Source organism: Pinus tabuliformis, chromosome J (genome assembly GCF_031772625.1).
Source record: "Pinus tabuliformis cultivar Carrire ecotype Pingquan chromosome J, CPIR1, whole genome shotgun sequence".
In the NCBI taxonomy this organism is placed as follows: domain Eukaryota; kingdom Viridiplantae; phylum Streptophyta; class Pinopsida; order Pinales; family Pinaceae; genus Pinus; species Pinus tabuliformis.
This window is the reverse complement of record NC_142295.1, coordinates 437,035,100-437,054,503: the sequence shown is the minus strand read 5'-3', so window position 1 is coordinate 437,054,503 and position 19,404 is coordinate 437,035,100.

Genomic DNA, 19,404 nt, shown 5'->3' with positions numbered 1-19,404 from the left:
ATAATCTCCTTAGTATCCAACAATCAAGAAGAAAAGGTTTCAAATGCATACTCCACTTCTCACAAGAAAGGAATCTTCAAAAAGTCCAAAGGGGTATGAGAGTGACGATGCCTAGCAGTGGCCCATGAGAGTGATGATGCGGATGAGAACGGCGAATTGGAGACGAGGAAGAGGATGTTGAATAAGAAGTATGTTTTGGTGGTTTTTTTTACTAATCACTGGCTGTATTCACACGGATTTTTTTGTTTTTTTTGGGTTATAAATTTTAATTGATATGTGTTTTTCTTGGGTTATAAATTTTAATTGATGTGTTTTTTTATATTTGTGAGGGTTTTTGAGGGACTGTTTCACCAGTATATTGGTCACAAATGTTTCTATATAAAGATATTTTGGGTAAAATTTTGGTAATAATTTTGCAGGTAAACTTTTCGGTGTATGTGTTTTTATGTAAAAAAATAATGTTATTTTTTAGTTGTATTATATTGTTTTTTATTTTTCAAAGATTAGAGGATTGAATATTATGATATTTCTTAAATTTTTGAGGATTTATTCTTTAAGAAACATCCATCTTATTATATAACAAACAGATCAATGTAGCTATTTTTTTCCATTTACAAAAACTAAACAAGAGAGTTTTTTTTTTCTTTTACTTGTATAAGTGAAATAATTTTTCTTTATTTTTTTTTAAATGTTTTTTATTAGTGAAGATGAATTTTATATAATCCCAGGGCAAGGCAGTGAAGTCATCATCCTACATTCTTACACTTTCCTAATTATAATGAATGATTTTCGATTTCTTGTTTACTCTGATATTTTTTTAGCTTTTGCAATTTCTAATATATAACTCTAATCTTTTGCATAAAAAATTGATAAGAATAAAATGTAAATAAATGTATTTACCAGAAGTAACTTCTCAACATTATTTATATTTTTCTCAACATATATGTAAGAGTAAAAATGTAAATGTGTAACTTACTAGTGGTTGTTACTCATCAAAATGTATGTAACTACATATGCGTAACCAAGCAATTAATTTATCCACTTCACATCTTGATTTATTAGTTTCTCCTAAAGCAAGCTTATATAATTATATTTTTGTATTAACCACTATTGATTTAGGTAACATTGACCAATATAACAGAGAAATGTGAGCAAATTTCTTTTATTGATTTGAAATTATATAATATGAAATGAATATTCTTACAAATTGAAATTTTATTTTATACATGGTTGTTTATAATGTAAAATGATATGCATTATTTAATTATATACCTATTATTTTCTTTTCTTTTTAATTGTAAAATGTAAAACAAATTTATTCATAAATATAATTGTTTTATTTATTTAAAATATCTCACATAAATGTATTTGTTTACTTAAATATAAAAAGGAGAGAGAGGGAAGGAATGGAACGAACTGAGAGCGAGAGGGAGGGAGGGGAGGAGATAGGGAAGAGAAGAGAGAGAGAGAGACCGGGGGGAGGGAGGGGGAGAGCGAACGAGAGACAGAGATGGGAGAGATGGAGAGAGAAGGAGGGGGAGAGGAAAGGAGACTGAGAGCAAGAAGGAGGGAGAGAGAGAGAAGGAGAGGGGCAGAGAGAGAGAGATGGAAGGAGAGGGGGAGGGAAGGAAAGAGAGAGGGAGGCAGGGGCAGGGGGAGGCAAGGAAAGAGAGAGGGGGGGAGCGGGAGAGAGAGAGCGGGGGGGGGACGAGAGAGGGGGAGAGGGAGGGAGAGTGAGAGAGAGGGAGGGGGAGGGAGAGAGGAAGAGGGAGGGAAGGAGGGAGAGAGAGAGAGGGAGAGCAATATAGAGAGAGATAGGAGAGAGGGAGAGGGAGGGACGGGGAGAGGGAGGCATGGAGAGATCAAGAGGGAGGGATAGAGAGAGAGAAAGAGAGGGAGAGAGAAGGAAGGGGGAAGAGAGAGAGGGAAGGACAGGGAGGAAGGGAGAGAGGGGGAGAGAAGGAGAGGGAGGGAGAGAGAGGGAGAGTGAGAGAGAGGGGAGGTAGGGAGGAAGGGAGAGAGAGGGGGGGAGGATAAAGAGAAAGAGTGAGAAAGAGGGAAGGAGGGGGCGAGAGGGAGAGAGGGAGAGAGATCAAGAGGGAGGAAGGGAGGGAGAGATAGAGAGGGGGAGCGAAAGAGAGAGAGAGAGAGAGAGAGAGAGAGAGAGAGCGAGAGGGAGGGAGGAAGGGAGGCGGAGAGGGAAGGAGGGAGAGAGCTTGTTGAATAAATAAAAGATTTATTCATGAATATAATTGTTTTATTTATTTAAAATATCTGAAATAAAGGTATTTTCTTTCTTAAATATAAAAAGGAGAGAGAGAGAGGGCAGGCGAGAGGGAAGAGGAGAGAGAGAGAGAGAGAGAGAGAGGGAAGGAGGGTTGGGATGGAGAGAGTGAGAGTGAGAGAAGGAGGGGGTCGGAGGTAGAGAGGGAGAGAGTGAGAGGGAGGGATGGAGGAGAGAGAGAGAGGGAGAGTAAGGGGGGGGAGAGAGAGGGAGGGAGAGAGGGAGGGAGGGAGGGGTACAGGAAAGGAGAGAGAGAGGGAAGGAGGTGGGGTGGAGGGAGACATGAAGGGAGAGTGAGAGGAAGGGAGGGAGATAGAGAGAGAGGGTGTAGGTGGGAGGGGTGGGAGAGAAGAGAGAGAGAGAGAAGGGGAGGTGAGGGAGGGATAGAGAGAGAGCCGAGGGTAAGGGAGTGAGAGACAAATAGGGAGGGTGAGAGAGAGAGAGAGAGAGAGAGAGAGATCAAGGGAAGGATTTGAGGGGAGGGATAGGGAGAGGGAGAGGGAAGGAGGGTGGGGAGGGAGAGAGAGAGAAGGAGGGTGGGGAGGGAGAGAGAGAGAAGGAGGGTGGGGGGAGAGAGAGAGAGAGACTAAGGGAAGGATGTCAGGGGAGGGAGATGGAGAGGGAGAGGGAAGGAAGGCGAGTAGGGAGTGAGAGATAGAGAGAGAGAGAGAGAGAGAGAGAGAGAGAGAGAGAGAGAGAGAGAGAGAGAGAGAGAGAAGAGAGAGAGAGAGAGAGAGAGAGAGAGAGAGAGAGAGAGAGAGAGGGAAGGATGCGAGAGGAGGGAGAAAGGGAGAGAGAGGGAAGGAGGGTGGGGAGGGAGAGAGAGAGAGAGAGAGAGAGAGAGAGAGAGAGAACAATGAGATGGAGGGCGAGACAGAGAGAGAGAGATAGAGAGATATGGGAAAGAAGGGGGATGGGAGAGGGAGAGAGAGAGGGTGGGAGATGGAGGTAGAGTGAGAGGGATAAAGATAGAGAGAGAGAAAGAGAGAAGATGTGTAAGAGAGGGAGAGAGAGAGAGAGATGGGAGAGAGGGATAGAGAGAGAGAGATGGGAGAGAGATAGAGAGATGAGAGAGGGAGAGAGAGTAAAGAAGACTAAGAGAGAAAAAGAGAGTGAGAGGGATAAGGAGAGTGAGAACAACTAAGTGATAGATGAGTATGGAGAAAGAAAACAAGAAGGAGAGAGAGGGAAATATAGAGTTCAAGGGAGATAAAGAGAGATGTAGAGGGAGAGGGGGGGACGGGGAGAGAGAAAGAGAAAGAGAAACAGGTTAGAGAGAGAGAAAGAGGGAGAGAGAGAGTGAGGGAGAGAGAGAGGGCGAGGGAGAGGGTGAGAGAGAGAGAGAGAGGGAGAGGGAGAAGCAGAGATAGAGGCAAAGGCAAAGGGAGATAAGGGATAGAGTGAGGAGAGAGAGATCAAGGAGGAGAGAAAGAGAGAGAGAAAGTTTGAGAGAGAGAATGAAAGAGAGGGAGAGAGAGAGGGAGAGAGGGGGAGAGAGAGAGAGGGAGAGAGGGAGTGAGAGGGATGAACAGAGAGGGAGGGTCAGAAATATAGACCAAGAGAGAGAGAGAGAGAGAGAGGAAGGGGGAGAGGGAGGGAGAGAGATAGAAAAAAAAGTGAAGGAGAGAGAGAGGGAGAGAGAGGGAAGGAGGGAGAGGGGATAAATGAAGCGAGAGAAAGAGGGAGAGAGAGGGAGAGGGAGGGAGAGATGTAGAGAAGGAGGTAGAGAGGGAGGGAGAGAGAGAGAGGGAGGTTGAGGGAGGGAGAGATTGTGTCTGTGTTAGAGAGAGAGAGAGAGATGAGAGAGATAGAGAGGGAGGGAGAGAGAGGGAGGGATGCGAGGGGGAGGGAGATAGAGAGAAAGAGGGAAGTGGGAGAGAGAGAGAGAGGGAAAAAAGCACGGGGTTGGGAGAGAGGGAGGGACAAAGAGAGAGAGAGAGAGAGTAAGGGGAGAGGGAGGGAGGGAGAGAGATATTAGGAGAGAGTGAGAGAGATATTGGAGAGAGGGAGAGAGAGAGAGGGAGGTATTAAGAGAGAGGGTAAGAAAGAGAGAGAGAGAGGGAGAATGAGAGAGAGAGAGAGAGGGTGAGAGAAAGAGGGTGAGAAATAGGGGGGGAGAAAGGGTGGGAGAGAGAGGGATGGATGGAGGTAGAGAGAGGGGAGAGAGGGAGAGAGACAGATAGAGAGAGAGAAGGAGAGAGAGGGGGAAAGAGAGAGAGGGAGAGAGAGGGGGGATGGTAAAGGGAGGGAGAGGGAGGAAGAGAGGTAGGGAGAGGGAGAGGGAGACACACACAAACACACACAAAGAGAGAGAGAGAGAGAGAGAGAGAGAGAGAGAGAAGTGATGGGAGAGGGAGGGTGAGTGGGGGGGATGACAGAGGGAGGGAGAGAGAGTGGGGATTGGAGAGGGAGGGAGAGAGGGAGGAAGTGGGAGAGAGAGAGGGGGGGAGAGAGAGAGATAAAGTTAGAGGGAAAAGGAGATTTGGAACAAGAAAGAGGTAGATGAGCATGGAGAGAGAAAATGAGTGAGAGGGAGAGGGAGATATAGAGTTCAAGGGATAAAAAGAGATAAGTAGAGGGAGATGGGGGCAGGGAAAGAAAGAGAGAGGAAATTAAAGAGGAGAGAGAGAGAAAGGAAGAGAGAGAGAAAGGAGGTCAGAGGGAGGGAGAGCAAGGAGGTGAGAGGGAAAGAGAGAAAGGATGAGAGAGATAGTGAGAGAGAGAGAGAGAGAGAGCAAGGGAAGGATGTGAGGGGAGGGAGAGGAAGAGGGAGAGGGAAGGAGGGTGGGGAGGAAGAGAGAGAGAAGGAGGGTGGGGAGAGAGAGAGAGAAGGATGCGAGGGGAGGGAGAAATGGAGAGAGAGGGAAGGAGGGTGGGGAGGGAGAGAGAGGTAGAGGGAGAGAGAGATATATAGATAGATAGAGAGAGAGAGAGAGAGAGAGAGGGAGGGCAATATAGAGAGAGAGATAGAGAGAGATGGGAGGGGGGATGGCAGAGGGGTGGATGGGAGAGGGGGAGAGAGAGAGGGGTGGGGATGGAGGTAGAGTGAGAGGGGGAGAGATAGAGGGAGAGAAAAAGAGAGAGAGAGATGTAAGAGAGAGAGAGAGAGATGAGAAAGAGGGAGAGAGAGAGAGGTTGGAGAGAGAGAGAGAGAGAGAAGAGAGCAAAGAAGACTAAGAGAGAGAAAGAGAAAGTGAGAGGGATAAGGAGAGTGAGAATAACCAAGTGATAGATTAGTATGGAGAAAGAAAACAATAGGGAGAGAGAGGGAAATATAGAGTTAAAGGGAGATAAAGAGAGAATTAGAGGGAGAGGGGGGTAGGGAGAGAGAGAAAGAGTGACAGGTTATAGAGGGAAAATGAGGGAGAGAAAGGGGGAGAGAGAGAGAGAGCGAGGGAGAGAGAGAGAGAGAGAAAGAGAGAGAGAGAGGGAAAGAAGCAGAGGGAGAAGCAAAGGGAGGTAAGGGATAGAGTGAGTGAAAGAGAGATCAAGGAGGGGAGAGAGAGAGAGAGATAGAGAAAGGAGGAGAGAGAGAGAGTGAGAGATATATATAGAGAGAGAGAGGGAGAGAGGGAGGGTGAGAAAGATAGATCGAGAGAGAGAGGGGGGGCAGAGGGGGAGAGCGAGGGAAAGAGAGAGAAAAAAAGTGAAGGGGAGAGAGAGGGAGAGAGAGGGAAGGAGGGACGGGGGACATATGAAGGGAGAGAGAGAGAGAGAGAGAGAGAGAGAGGGAGAGAGAGAGAGAGAGAGGGAGGAAAAGAGGTAGAGAAGGAAGTAGAGAGGAAGGGAGAGTGTGTGTGTGCGTGTTAGAGAAAGAGAGAGAGAAAGGGAGAGAGAGAGAAAGGGAGAGAGAGAGAGGGAGAGAGAGGGAAGGAGGGAGTGGAACAGAGTGAGAGAGAGGGAAGGAGGGAGTGGAACATAGGGAGAGAGAGAGTGAGAGAGGGGGAAGAGGAGAGAGATAGATAGAGAGAGGGAGGGAGGGAGGGAGAGGAAGAGCTAGTGAGAGGCATAGATGGGATAGATGGAGAGGGAGGGAGAGCGAGAGAGCGAGAGAGATCAGTGAGGAAGAGATGGAGGGAGAGGGAGAGAGAGAGTGAGGGAAGGAGGGGGTGGGATGGAGAGAGGGAGAGAGATGGAAGGAGGGGGCAAAGGAGAGAGATCGAGAGCAAGAGGGAGGGATGGAGGGAGAGAGAGACAGAGAGATAGAGATGGGAGAGCAGAAGAGGGAGGCAAGGAGGGAGGGAGAGAGAGAGAAAGAGGGAGGGAGTGAGAGAGGGAAGGAGGTGGGGTGGAGGGAGATAGGATGGGAGAGTGAGAGTGTAGGTTTTAACCCCGTACAGAAATTACCTGCATATGAATTTTAAAACACAGAAAATAAACAATGCGAGAGCATAACACATAAAACACATATACATAGAGATTTTTCCCTGGATCCCAAAACCGGGACTACCAACTTGATTTTTCATTATTTTCCTTTCAATGTTACAATACATATTTATACATGTTGAAGCATCCAATACCATGGACCAAGAACCATCGCATCCAAAACCATGGATCGAAAACCATCGTGTCCAAAAAACATGTGCGAAAATCATGCACAAAACCATAGGTGGGTCCGCCCAACCTAACATAAGGTCCAAAACCAAAATTTTCCATGGCGTTGCCCCTGACCCCATAAAGTGGGGTTACGGGTACACCTCCAACCCCTTGTGACCCCCCCCCTCTCTACATAATCAATGCAAAGAAGGGGGTGCTCCGACCCCCCTCTAACCCCTCGGTTAACTACGTGGGCTAGTCGTGGAAAGAATATAACACAACCCAACAGAGAGGAAGGGAGGGAGATAAAGAGAGAGGGTGTAGGTGGGGGGGGGGAAGGGGGAGAGAGAGAGAGAGAGAGAGAAGGGGAGGTGAGGGAGGGATAGAGAGAGAGTTGAGGGGAAGGGAGTGAGAGACAAATAGGGAGAGAGAGGGGGGGGAGAGAGAGAGAGAGAGAGAGGGAAGGATGCAAGGAGAGGGAGAGGGAGAGGGAGAGGGATGGAGGGTGGAGAGGGAGAGAGAGGGAAGGAGGATGGTGTGAGAGAGAGAGAGAGAGAGAGAGAGAGAGAGAGAGGGAAGGATGCAAGGGGAGGGAGAAAGGGAGAGAGACGGAAGGAAGATGGGGAGGGAGAGAGAGAGAGAGAGAGATAGATAGATAGATAGATAGAGAGAGAGAGAGAGAGAGAGAGAGAGAGAGAGATGGAGATGGAGAGCGGGGGGATAGGGGAGGGAGAGAGAGAGAGAGAGAGGGTGGGAGATGGCGGCAGAGTGAGAGGGAGAGAGATAGAGGGAGAGAAAGAGAGAGAGAGATGTAAGTGAGAGAGAGGGGGAGAGAGAGAGATGAGAAAGAGGGAGAGAGAGGGCAAGAGAGAGAGAGAGTGGAGAGAGGGATAGAGAGAGAGATATGGGGGACAAAGAGAGAGAGAGTAAAGAAGACTAAGAGAGAGAAAGAGAAAGTGAGAGGGATAAGGAGAGTGAGAACAACCAAGTGATAGATGAGTATGGATAAATAAAATGAGAGGGAGAGAGAGGGAAACATAGAGTTCAAGGGAGATAAAGAGAGATGTAGAGGGAGAGGGGGGCAGGGAGAGAGAGAAAGAGCAACAGGTTAGAGAGAGAAAAAGAGGGAGAGAGAGAGAGAGAGAGAGAGAGAGAGAGGGAGAAGCAGAGGTAGAGGCAGAGGCAAAGGGAGATAAGGGATAGAGTGAGGGAGAGAGAGATCAATGAGGAGAGAGAGAGAGAGAGAGATGGAGTGAGGGAGTGAGCGGAATGAAGAGAGAGGGAGGGTGAGAGAGATAGACCTAGAGAGAGAGAGAGAGAAAGAGAGAGGGGGGGGGGAGGCAGGAAGAGAGATAGAGAAAAAATTTGAAGGAGAGAGAGAGGGAGAGAGAGAGGGAAGGTGGGAGGGGGGACAGATGAAGCGAGAGAAAGAGGGAGAGAGAGAGAGAGAGGGAGAGAGTGGGGTAGGATGGAGGGAGAGAGAGAGTGAGATAGAGAGGGAGGGAGAGAGGTAGAGAAGGAAGTAGAGAGGGAGGGAGAGAGAGAGAGGATGTTGACAGAGGGGGAGTGTGTGTGTGTGTTAGAGAGAGAGAGAGAGAGATGAGAGAGACAGAGAGGGAGGGAGAGAGAGGGATGGATGGGAGGGGGAGTGAGATAGAGAGAAAGAGGGAGGTGAGAGAGAGAGGGAGGGATGGGAGGCAGAGCGAGATAGAGAGAAAGAGGGAGGGAGAGAGAGGGAGGGAAGAAAGGAGGGGGTTGGGAGAGAGGAAGGGGGAGGGAGAGAGAGAGAGAGAGAGAGAGAGTATGGGGGAGAGGGAGGGAGTGAGATAGGGAGAGAGAAGGAGAGGGAGGGAGGGAGAGAGAGATCAAGAGAGAGAGGGGGAGAGAGTGAGAGAGATATTGGAGAGAGGGAGAGAGAGAGATGGGGAAGAGAGAGAGGGAGGGAGGTATTGAGAGAGAGGGAGAGCGAGAGAGGGAGAGGATGAGAGAGGGGGGAAAGAGAGAAAGGGTGGGAGAGATAGGGATAGATGGAGGTAGAGAGGGGAGGGAGAGTGGGGAGAGAGGGAGAGAGACAGATAGAGAGAGACAGAAGGAGAGAGGGAGAGGGAAAGAGTGAGTGAGAGAGAAAGGGGTGTGGAGAAGGATGGAGAGAGAGAGGGGGGTAATAAAGGGAGGGAGAGGGAGGGAGATGGAGACACACACACACAAAGAGAGAGAGAGAGAGAAGGAGAAAGAGAGAGAGGCGATGGGAGAGGGAGGGTGAGAGGGGGGGTTGGGAGAGGGAGGGAGAGAGGGAGGAAGACGGAGAGAGAGAGAGGGAGAGAGAGACATAGAGAGATAGAGAGAAAGGCGGTGAGAGGGATAGATAGCAAGGAGGTGAGAGGGAGAGAGAAAGGATGAGAGAGACAGTGAGATAGAGAGAGGGAGAGAGAGAAAGGATGAGAGAGACAATGAGATAGAGAGAGATAGAGAGAGCAAGGGAAGGATGCGAGGGGAGGGAGAGGGAAGGAGGGCAGGGAGGGAGGGAGAGAGAAGGAGGGTGGGGAGGGAGAGAGAGAGAGAGAGAGAGAGAGAGAGAGAGAGAGAGAGAAGCATGTGAGGGGAGAGAGAAATGGAGAGAGAGGGAAGGAGAGAGAGAGAGAGAGAGAGATAGGAGAGAGGGGGATGGGAGAGGGGGAGAGAGAGAGAGAGAGGTGGGAGATGGAGGTAGAGTGAGAGGGAGAGAGATAGAGGGAGAGCAAGAGAGAGAGAGAGAGAGAGAGAGAGAGAGAGAGAGAGAGAGAGAGAGAAGATAGAGAGAGAGATATAGGAGAGAGAGGGAAGGGGAGAGAGAGAGGTTGGAGAGAGAGAGAGAGAGAGAGGTTGGAGAGAGAGAGATGGGAGAGAGGTAGAAAGAGAGAAAGGGAGAGAGAGAAAAGAATACTAAGAGAGAGAAAGAGAAAGTGAGAGGGATAAGGAGAGTGAGAACAACCAAGTGATAGACAAGTATGGAGAAAGAAAACGAGACAGAGAGAGAGGGAAATATAGAGTTCAAGGGAGATAATGAGATATATATAGGGAGAGGGGGGTAGGGAGAGAGAGAAAGAGTGATAGGTTAGAGAGAGAAGGAGAGGGAGGGAGAGAGAGTGAGGGAGAGAGAGATAGGGCGAGAGAGAGAGAGAGAGAGAGAGAGAAAGAGAGAAAGAAGCAGAGGGAGAATCAAAGGTATAGATAGAGGCAAAGGGAGATAAGGGATAAAGTGAGGGAGAGAGAGATGAAGGAGGAGAGAGAATGAGAGAGAGAGAGAGAGAGAGAGGCATTGAGAGGGTCGGAGAGAGAGGGAGGGTGAGAAAGATAGGTTGGGAGAGGCAGGGGAGGAAGGGGAGAGGGAGGGAGAGAGAGAGAGAAAAAAATCTGAAGGAGAGAGAGAGGGTGAGAGAGGGAAGGAGGGAGGGGGGACAAATGAAGGGAGAGCAAGAGGGAGAGAGAGAGAGAGAGAGAGAAAGAGTGGGGGAGTATGGAGGGAGAGGGAGGGAGGGAGAGAGGTAGAGAAGCAAGTAGAGAGGGAGGGGAAGAGAGTGGGAGGTTGAGGGAGGGGAAGAGAGTGGGAGGTTGATGGAGGGAGAGAGTGTGTGTGTGTGTGTGTATTAGAGAGAGAGAGAGAGCTGAGAGAGATAGAGAGGGAGGGAAATGGAGAGAATGAGGGAGGTGGAGAGACAGAGAGAGGGAAGAAAGGAGTGGGGTGGGAAAGAGGGAGGGAGGGATGGACAAAGAGAGAGAGAGAGAGTAAAGGGGGGAAGGAGGGAGTGAGATAGGGAGAGAGAAGGAGATGGAGGGAGAGAGAGAGAGAGAGGGAGAGAGTGAGAGAGATATTGGAGAAAGGGAGAGAGAGATGGGAGAGAGGGAGAGAGAGGAACACAAGCATGGCTCCGCTGCCAGCGAGCCTGGCCAGTACCCCGGCGGAGTTACTTGCATCACATCTCTACGAAGGAATCCTTTCTCTTCTTTCGCCTTATTCATTTTCATTTTGAATTTTTTTATTTTTATTTTCATAACTGTGCATAGAACTTATTAAATTTAGAGGTGGAAGAAGGATCCCGACTTATTGAGATTAGAAGAGGTTGTTCCAGCAGAGAAGTATTTTATTATACCTCTGACATGCCTGTTAAGGTTTTCCCCCCTCACCTTACTCTACTTGACTGAGATGACAAGGGTTAACCCAAAAACAACCAACTAGAGTAGGTGACACTAGTTAGCATGCAATCATTGTGTTTTCACAAAGGTTCACTTCGAACAGTACGTATTTTCCTTAGTCATATCATGGACTAAAAGTAACAAGTTCAATACAGAGGAAAGATGATAGGTAACCAAGTAGTGATAGGTGTACAAGCCCTCTTGTACTTTAGCCAGCTTGTTTCAAGAGTCATAAATGGTTTCAAGCAAAACTAACCTACGAACGAAACAAGAGAACTAAGAAACAACAAAACAAAGAAAGAGCAGAAGCAAAAGAAAAAGCAAAGTGAGTAAGCAAACAAGCAAGCAAACAAACAAACAAACAAAGCAAGAAAATAAGCATGTAAGCAAATTGAATAAAAGAAAACACTACTTCTACTCCTAAGCTAATAGTGCATGGGCCTGATCACGTGAAATGATATTTCCAATGCAGCCACCGACACATTTGTTAACCCATGTTGGTAAAGGCTTGGTCCGTGAGCAACCCAATTGTATTGGCCAGATAAATCATTCTTGCAGACAAGACCGATCTCCCTAGTATCACAAGATAATCTAGCAACAAACAAACAAACAAATCTATCTTTCTCTAGACATATACAATTTACAAATAAAAACTATAGAGGTGTTACGATCTTACCTTAGATCCAACGCTTGTTCATTGTAGTCATCCCTCGATCGTCCGAAAGAGTTATATTTAAATACCTGCAATCATAAACAAGAAAACATCAAATAGCACCTGCATAGCAAATATAGTAAATCATGTCTATTATGGTGATAAAGGAATCCATAAAATAAACCATAAATGAACAACTTATTGAGAAAAATAAACTTATTTGTATTAACTTTGAAGTAGAACTTTTCAGCTTTGATGTTGAACAAGCTCTTCCTAGGGTCCGAAACAGGAATTTCCTTTACTTTGACAAGCCTTGCACTCCTCCAAATGAGATTTTAGAGGTATGTAATCTCTCCTTATAAAAGATCAACTAAGAAGACTAAGTTCCAGCAGCATTTCACCTCAAAAATATTCAGCTTTCAACCTCCCCAATAACCAGCCCAATGCCTCATTTTATAGTGCAGAGGGAGGAGGTTACAGGTCCACCTATGAAGGGATATAGTCCTTCTTCAAAGGGATAAGCTCCTCACATCAAGGGGTTAGCTCCTTAAGGTATGGGATGCATGAACCTTAAGAGAGCGAACTTGCCACGTCAATATTCCTTCCAGAAGCTTCTAGAAATGATTGAAAGTGATTTTTTTAGAATATACTCGTGCCTTTTAACTTTTACAGGGGTCCGCACCCATAACACAGAGACAGAGCGGTCAGGTATGCAGGGGACATGACCATTAGGTGTGGGACCACAGGTAAGACTGAGAGAAAGTGTGGAACCAGAGTTTTAGAGAATTTGAGGGATTTCTCTTACTTTCAAGGTTTGATATGAAAAACTAAGGCTTTAGACTTGTAAAGGTGGAAAGTATGAGTGATAATGGACTCACATAGATTGCAGAATGTCAAGGTGACAATTTTTAGTGCAACAGATTGCCCCCTAAAGTGTGAAGTCTGTAATAGATGAAGATAGAGTTTGTCATCTATGAAGAGTGAAGTACTTTATCATTTCAAGGATCATCCTGTGGACACCCCAGATGGAACCTATAAAAACATTCAATGCAAAATATATATGTGTGAACATATCATCATTGAGGTAGGCATTCCCATACTCAGATAAAAACTGACTAAAATGCTCTGATACAGGAATGATTTTGTAATACATCAAGAGTATAGACATGTGTAGACACAGTATGGACGTAGCCATCTATTTATGAATAGTCCATTGTATAATGAATAACAAAATTCCTCACAGCCTGGATGGAAGAAACTAGATCCAGGGTCTTGATTTTCGCTTCCTAAACTAGTACGATTCTATCCATGTGAATGAATGTGTCGAAGTCGAACATAGTAGAAACCATTTGATTCTCGGTCAATGATGTGAACTATTAACAAGTGTGAGAGAAACCACCAGTGATGTCAATGGCTCTCAAAGTACCCAGTACAATCCATGAAAGGTGAATAAATGAGTCGAAGTCGAACATGTCACGAAATCATTCGATCGAAGGTCAATGATGCAACCTATCATCGAAGGTGAGAAAACTGCCATTAGGGCATGCAACTTCCAAGGTACTGATGATTTCTAGATCAACTTCCTAGATAATAAGCTAAATTCGATAGAATGTGATCCATCGTAGGAAAGCCCACAACATGAAATCATAGATCAAGTTTTGAAGAAATATATTTGCAAGGACTAACTCAGGGATGGTCAAAATGGATGACAGATGTTTTGAAGATGAATGGTTTGTTTGAACTTACCTATTGAACACATAATGACACTACAGATGGTTTGGCGACAATTAACCCAAAGCTAATACCAAGAAATTGGCTGAAGACTTTCAATGTGGTTTGATTAACTGTTAGGCAAAGGATTTCCCAACCGAGGTGAACAAAAAATGTCGTGTTCAAGAGTGGTTAACGACTTTTTACAAAACAAAGTGTAACAAATAGGTTCATTTTTCTCTCTTTTCCCCCACCATTTGTGGTAAGTACCTCTTTATTTTTGACAAGCTTGAGGAGGATAACATTTGCTTGTTTATAAGCTCATCCTTTGGATGAGTCCAACTTAGTTTTAAATTCAAACCCTAAGAAGGAGTGGTTCATTCCTGTTTAAAATTGAATAGGTCCTTTACTGTTAAATTTTAACGAGTCCAGTATAGGAAAAACTCGGTGTTTTTCAATTTTAGGGAGTCAGAAGAAAAACTTAAGAAAACTCCATGGGGGTACTTTTTCGTAAAATAATCCCTCAAGTCTGAAAAAGGATAAAATAATACAGGAGGGATGACATTTCCAATACTTTAACGAGCTGGAAAGGACAAGTGCTCGACAATCTTTTCATATTTAACGAGTCTGAAAAGGGTTTAAAGAGGACTCTAGTCTCGTCATGGTGACAAGTCCAATGTCGTCAGGGTTTAATGAGTCCGACATAGGTAAAACTCGGAGTCTTTTTCATGTTTAGAGAGTTTGAAAAAGACACGGAAAAGAAAACTCTAGAGGGGTCCTTTTTCGTAAATTTGTGTCTCTCAAGCCCAAAAAAGTATAAAATAATACTTGAGAGAACTGCTTGACCATTACAATCAAGGAGTACTTTTCATAATTAGTGGCCTCGATCTGAAAAAGTAGAAAAGTGATCGAAGACACGTCGTTTCGTAACCAGTATCGAACCTGAAATGACAAAAGTCTGGCAATATTTTCATGTTTATACGGTCAGAAAAGAGCTGTAAGTGGACCACCCTTTTTAATTCCGTTTAACGAGTTAAAAAGGGAAAAACTCGACAATCTTTTCATATTTTACAAGTCAGAAAAGAGCTTAAAGAAGACTCGTCCTAGAGGAACGAGTGGTATAAAGGGTAGCAACTGGCTCCGACAATGATGGCACTGCTCAAAACATGTAATGGTTAAGAGGCTGGCTAACAAAACCACTCATCGTTGTAGTCCCTTAGGAAAGGAAAAACAAGCAACTGAAAGCATATGATCAACCAAAGAGATGGTGGCAATGGAATGAAGCAACCAAGGCTCATCTAACAGAATTTAGCGGATAAAAATGGCAATCACGAGATGTAAATCGGGTATGGGTTCATTTTTACACAAGCTTGAACCATAAAGAACTCTGCTTGGATTCAGTTTCATGTTTACACAAGCTTGAAACGAAAAACTATGCTTGTTATAAGTTCACATGCCCCCAGCATAAGGACGCAAATCGAGGTACATGCCCCCCAAGCTTTATTGCATTCAACGAGGTGGATGGAATGAAGTTTCACTTTTGAGGGAGTTGTTTCATTTTTTAATGAGGTTGACATAGTAAAAGAACTATCCTCATAACCCTTGATTCATTTTTTAAATGAGCTTGACACAAGACAAGGAACTATGCTCACAACTCCTTGTTTCATTTTTTAACAAGCTTGACACAAGATAAAGAACTATGCTCTAGACTCCTTGTTTCATTTTTTAATGAGCTTGACACAAGACAAGGAACTATGCTCTAGACTCCTTTTTCCATTTTTTAACGAGGTTGAGATAGGAACAAACTATCCTCAATACATCTGGTTTCATTTTTTAACGAGGTTGACATGGGAACAAACTATCCTCGAGACATCTGGTTTCATTTTTTAACGAGGTTGACACGACAACAAACTATCCTTGAGACATCCGGTTTCATTTTTTAACGAGGTTGACATAGGAACAAACTATCCTCGAGACAACTGGTTTCATTTTTTAACGATGTTGACACGAGAACAAACTATCCTCAAGACATCCGATTTCATTTTTTAACGAGGTTGACATGGGAACAAACTATCCTTGAGACATCCGGTTTCATTTTTTAACGAGGTTGACACGGGAACAAACTATCCTCGAGACATCCAGTTTCATTTTTTAACGAGGTTGACACGGGAACAAACTATCCTCGAGATTGGTTAGGAATCAGAAAACGACTGTAAAGCCTGATATGCAATTTCAAAGGGACTCATAGGCATCGTGCCATCAAATGAATCCACCTCATAATCAGAAGGTATGATTTGAGGATCATCAAAAGTAACAGTATTCGATGAAATCATATGAATAGTTGCAATAGAAGGCGATACGTTAGGAGGAGGGAAAAAAGTTCCTAGTAAACCAGAATCTTTAATCAAACCTACACCAACATCCTTATAAGGGATAGTCATTTTACCGATGTGTTGAACATTATCTGTAGAGGCTGGGTCGGATGAGAAATAAGTCAGTTGGTCTATTGTAATGATCTTTCCATTATGAGGAAACTTGATAAGCCGAAAGACCGATGAAACAATAGCAGTCATAGCATAAGACCAACTGCGACCCAGGAGAAGGTTGTAATCTAGAGGGGCATCAACCACTTCTACATTTAGATTTACGGTTTTGCCTTTGACCCCTATAGGTAAACCCTTCCAAATACCAAAAGGATGGAACCCTCGGCCATCAAAAGCCTTTAGAATTATCGGAGACTGATTGAGTGTGGGAGAACCAAGCGATCTCCAACATTGGATCGACATAATACACATAGAAGCCCCTTCATCAATCACAGTCTGAAAGCAAGGCCTGTTTTTTACTAACACTGGAATCTGGAAAGCCATTTGATGAGGAAGGTGGGGTGTACTATTCTCTAAATCAAAGGTTATTAGGTTTGAATCCTGAATATCAACAACTCCTATAGCAGACAATAGTAATTTTCGTTGCGCTAGGCATGATTGCAGCACTTCCAACGCCAACATTGCTGAAGGGGCAATGGCTAAGTCTTCAACAATGTTATAATTCTGAGCAGCTCTCGCATGTGGATTGAAAGATGATTTTCGAAATATACCTTTAGCAGGCAGTTTGATTACTAAGTCAAGGTTGGGTTTCTCGATTTGTAATGGATCAAAACCAGGAGGAGGTGTCGTTGATGTGTTTGAATTAGAAGATTATGCTTCTTTACCATCAACAACATTTTTACTACCATAATCTTGCGATCGCGTCGCAATCCTGACATGAGACATCATCATAATGGGTTCTTCTGCGGTATTCGAGGAAGAAGCAACCATATTACTATCTTGATTAGGAAAAGAATCCTTCGAGATAGCAAGCTTTTGAGAACCTTTAACGAATTTCGAAAACTCTACTCGATATGGGCATTCTTTAGTAAAATGATCCTCATCATAAATGAAACAAGGATAGCGAGGTTTTCGTTTTTCGTCAATAGATTCTTTTCTTATTTGTTTTATCTTTTGAATTTTGATTGTTTTTGTTCTTCCCTTTCTCCTTACTACCGGATTTGGTTGTAGATGAATCTACAACATGGACGTCGGCATAAACTTTAGCGGAAGAATCTCCTTTTGGGGAATCAGGTAAAGTTATTGTAGGAGAAGAATTCTTTGTAGATGTCTTCTTGCTTTTAATACTAACTAAACCAATCATACCATCAGTAGCATGAGACCCTGAAGGAGCTGTAGTTTTTGGAAGATCAGGGATTTTTTCGTGTAAAGTACCTAAATGCGTATAAATGAGGTCAAGGTACTGAGCCTGAGCAATGACTTGCTCTTCAGTGACAACTCCTTCCTTAGCTACATCTTCAGTGATTTTAGGTAACAATGATTTAACGAACCATTCTACTAAAATTTGATCCAGAATGAAAACTTTCACTAAACGCCTTCTACGTCGCCATTCATGAATATGATCAGAAATATATGTGGACGTGGATTGTTTTAGTGAAGTTAACAGTTCCGTGCCATTGTTGTATCATACACGCAACTGAAAATGAGTTAAGAAAGAAGTGGCTAACTGACTAAAATTATAAAAAGAGCCTCGTGGCAACTCAATGTACCATTTGGCAGCGAGACCAATAAGAGTTCGTTGAAAAAGATGCAATCGAATTGAATCATCAATGATTGAATTAGATGCACACCAGAGGTGATAAGTCACGACGTGATTTGATGGATCCTCCCCTGATTTACCTTCGAATTTCAGGATATCACCGGACAACTTATTAGGCATTGGCGGCCAATACGGAAGATAGTAATCGAATCATTCGTAAGGCGCAATAAATCAGGTAAACCCAAAGTTGCAATAAATGGTAACTGACGGTTAGGGTCGTGAAAACCTTGAGTAACAAGACCAGCCCCAGGAGGAGGATATCCATGATAACCTGGAATCGGATTTGCATTAGGAATGTTATAACCTCCTGGAAAACTAGGATTAACCAGACCAAACTGAGGTTGTTGAGGCTGTTGATAAGTATAGCCAGGATACGGTTGATTCTGCTAAATTTGGTTTTGTACAATAGGACCGAATTGATACTATCCCTGGTATGGTTGATAAGTGAAATACGGTTGACTTGTGGCAATCGTACCTGGACCAGCTTGTCCTTTAGGCATCTAGACCAAAGTCTGAACTGAAGGTCTTGACTGGGGCACAGAGACTTGAGGAATTTGCACTGATGCAAAGATAATAGAAACCAGAACTAAAAATACTCCAAAAAGAGGTGTGGTAGGTTGAACAGAAGTTGTAGCAGTTGCAGCAGTAGTTTGAGGCGGAGTCTGAGGTGAGCTAGGTCGAGGTTGTTGAACTGTACCAGATGCAGGGATTTGAATGGTAGGCTGGACGGGTTGCTGGGTTTGACCAGAAACCAAATGTTGTCTAGCTTGATAAGGTAACTGTACATTAGGTTGCAAAGTCTGTTGAGTTTGAGACGTATCCCACACCATGTTCATTTTGGGACTCATAAAAGGTTGTGCATATGGAGGACCATAACCTGGTTGAACATAGGACTGATAATTAGGAGGTACATTTCCAGCTCCTTGTAAAAATGGTTGACCAGAAGGTGGTTGGAAACCTTGAGTTTGGTACTAACCTTGAGGTTGATAACCCTAAGGCACGTACTGAATCTGGGGTTGATAGGCCTCTTGAGGAGTATACTGAGTCTGGGGTTGACCTTGGGGTATGTACTGTCCTGAAGGTTGAAAACCTTGAGGTAGCCCTCCAGGCGGAAACTGACTACCTTGGGGTTGCCCCCTAGGCGGTAACGGACCGCCTTGAGGTTGAGGATTTGGAATACTACCAGACATCATAAGAATTTGCTCTACGTTCAACGTTTTAGTTCCATTATTACCAGGTGATAACTGATGTTCAGTCGGTCGAGGAGTTGCTCCTAAAAAAGTTCCAAAAAGTGATTGGTACCCCAAAGGAACAGTAGGACCGCCATATAAAAATGTTTCCGGTGATTGCGAAAACATAGATGACTGTCTTGACATGATTGATCGAGGGAAATAATCTCTGGGTGTAGGATGAAAATAATCACACGCAAACAAAGAAAATTTCAATAAAAGCACCTAAAGTCTCTAAAGAAACAAATAATTGAATCACATGCCTAAAAAATTTAATAGTTCAAACCACACACAAACAGTAACTTCCCATACTACAAACACTAGTTGGTGATGAAATCCAATGTCATAGAATTTTAATACAGAAAGGGTGGTTGGAACAGTTACCCCAACAACCTGCTTAATGAAACAGACTGGAACAAGTTTCTTCACAAAACCATCTCGAGTGAAGAGAAACCCCTAGAGAGTCCAAGTGAGTCTAGTTGATGTCTGCTCCAGGTATAGTGAGACCCGTCCTTCACCGTCACCTTAGGAAATAATCTTAAGTTTATGGACACTAAGGTTACCAACAGCAACAAATACAACTGGGGGAACAGTCTACGATCCGATCTACGCACAAGGGCAGAGTAACAAAGCTCAATCCCCTTGAAGGCTCCTCGACATGATCAATCTGAGGTTTA